This window comes from Balaenoptera acutorostrata, chromosome 20, assembly GCF_949987535.1.
Source record: "Balaenoptera acutorostrata chromosome 20, mBalAcu1.1, whole genome shotgun sequence".
Classification (NCBI taxonomy): Eukaryota; Metazoa; Chordata; class Mammalia; order Artiodactyla; family Balaenopteridae; genus Balaenoptera; species Balaenoptera acutorostrata.
Window position 1 is genome coordinate 50,512,870 of NC_080083.1, and position 2,579 is coordinate 50,515,448.

Below are 2,579 nucleotides of genomic sequence, written 5' to 3' on the forward strand. Positions count from 1 at the left end.
CTTCTTTTTTCAGTTCTTTTACTGTTTATAACAAAAAGCCACAGATGCTTTTCATTTTTCTTTCTAAGTCATGTTACCTCTCTAATCCTGTTTTTAAGCAGTGAGAAAACATTTTGTACATTGCAACAGGTTGGCTTTTTCCCCTGGATTCTTTCTGATTTGGGGTTGGTGACAGGCTCTGCCTTATTGTGCTTTGACCAATGGTTCTCTCACTTAGCACACATGCGAATCACCTGCAGGGCTTGTTCCAACACGGATTACTGGCCCCACCCCCAGAGTTTCTGATCCAATAATTTTAATTTCTAACAAGTTCTCAGGTGATACGGATGCTGCTGATCTATGCACTACACTTTGAGAACCACTCCTTGACGATACTTGCAGTAAATGCAGGAAAAGAACCATGTTAAGTTTGTAAAAGATATTTTTGTGAGAAAAAAATACTGAGTGAACATGAATATCAGTAAAGTTAGGATTGTGCTACAGGGTGATGCCTACCCATTTTCATTTGTTTTTGAGTCTAGCGATTGGAAAGTCTAGTTTTATCCCGCCCCCCGAGATGTAATATTCTTACTTTTTGAGTGGATATAAAACAATGTCCCTAACTTGGAGCTTAATATTTCGTATGTTGAAAGAATTGAATGACATCTCTTTGAAGATTGCAAAGTTTCATCATCTTGCTATTTTCTCTATATAAGATTGGGAACCATGTTTATCTTTGTATCCATCACTTTGTTACATAATAGAAACCGAAACACTTGTTGAGTTAAATTGTTTTAACCAATTAATCTTTTTTAACCCTTCACTAGCTTATCACTGGAATTTTGATCCTCAGCTTCCAACTTCTAATTACCCTGTAAGTGTGCAATTCAATGGTATTAATTACATGCACAGTATTGTACAGCCATCACCACTATTTCCAGAACTTCGTTATCCCAAACAGAAGCTCTGTAACCATTAGCAGCAGTTCCCCACCTGCCCCCTTCCCCAGCCCCTGGTAACTTCTGATCTCCTTTCTGTTTCTATGACTTTGCCTACTCCAGATATTTCGTGTAAGTGGGATCATGCAATATTTTTCCATTTTGTGACTGGATTATTTTGCTTAGCATAATGTTTTCAAGGTTCATCCATGTTGTAGCATGTTTCAGGACTTCATTCCATTTTATGGCTGAATAGATTTCCATTGTATGGATAGACCACTTCTGTGTCTTCATCTTTTGATGGTCACTTGGATTTTTTCTACCTTTTGGCTATTGTCACTAGTGCTGCTGTGAACATGGGTATACAACTATCTGAAGTCCTGTTTTCAGTTCTTTTAGGTATATTGGCTTAAAAACAACAACAAAAAAATGATTCAGAGGAAGTTGTAAAGATAGTGCAAAGAGGTCCTTTGTACCCTTCACTCAATTTGCACATTGGCTTTTAAAACCAAAAGAATGTTTATGTACAAGGGAATGATGTGGTAGACCAGAGGGACCAATTCCCGGTAAAGCTGTTACTATTTAAACCTTATCTCACTAACCATAAAGACAAGTTCCAAAAGAACTGTGTTGTTGGACCTACTCTCAAGGGGGTCAGTGGAATAGGCACCGCATCAGAGTTATATGACCAAGTGTTAGCCATGTTGGATGTGTATCACGTGCATAAGTCCCAGTAGAGCAATTAGCATCAAATAGGGCCCTCCTATCTGTATAATAGGTGGTCTTGTATCTGAAACCCATTAAGGATGTTTTAGGGTTTTAGAACCAAAAAGTCTAAAGCATATTTTGCATCGCTGGGACAAATAAAAGCATTATTTAATATGAATAATAAAAGTTGCTAAATATAATTTACACATTCACACAGACACGAAAAATCTGGGCCAAGTTTTCAGAAACTTCAGGCTGTAGAAACAATGTTCTCAACGCAAGAAGCTTTATCTACAAGGAAGAAAGTAGGTGTCACACATAACCCCTTTTCTTAATTTTTCTATATTCCCAAACATACAGCCTCATTATTTAATACGTAATGAGTACCAAACCTGCAGTAAAAATCTTCTTCGTCTTTAATATTTCTAAATTTAGTGCCCTGTTTAATTTCATGTCTTAATTTGAACTTTGGACATTTTCCTTGAAATGGTGAAAGAAAACTTTCTGGTTTCATAATGCCTTTTTTTTTTTTTTTTTTAATGCTTAAATGTCACTTGAAAGCACAGAAAGTAAAAAGGTTAAATATGATGTTAACTAATTTTACTTGATCAAGATTTTTGTATTCATTTAAGGATTTTGAAGAATTAGATAAGTTTAAAAGAGCTAACTAACCTTCAAGAAATAGCAAAGATAATGCTGGGAAAGAATAGATGTTTCTTAAAATGCGTATCATGTCTGCTGCTGCCAAATGTACAATGTGATGCCTCGCTACAGAATACTAAACAGCTGGCTTCCTGGTGCTTCCACATCGATTTCCATTGTGTGTAGAATGCAGGGCCGTTATTTTATTCAAAGTGTTCCCACTTAATGGAAATGCTATACAAGACCGCATCCCCTTCACCGTTTAGCATGCAAATCTTGAAAGAGAAGGATAATGTAATTTTCTAATAGCAA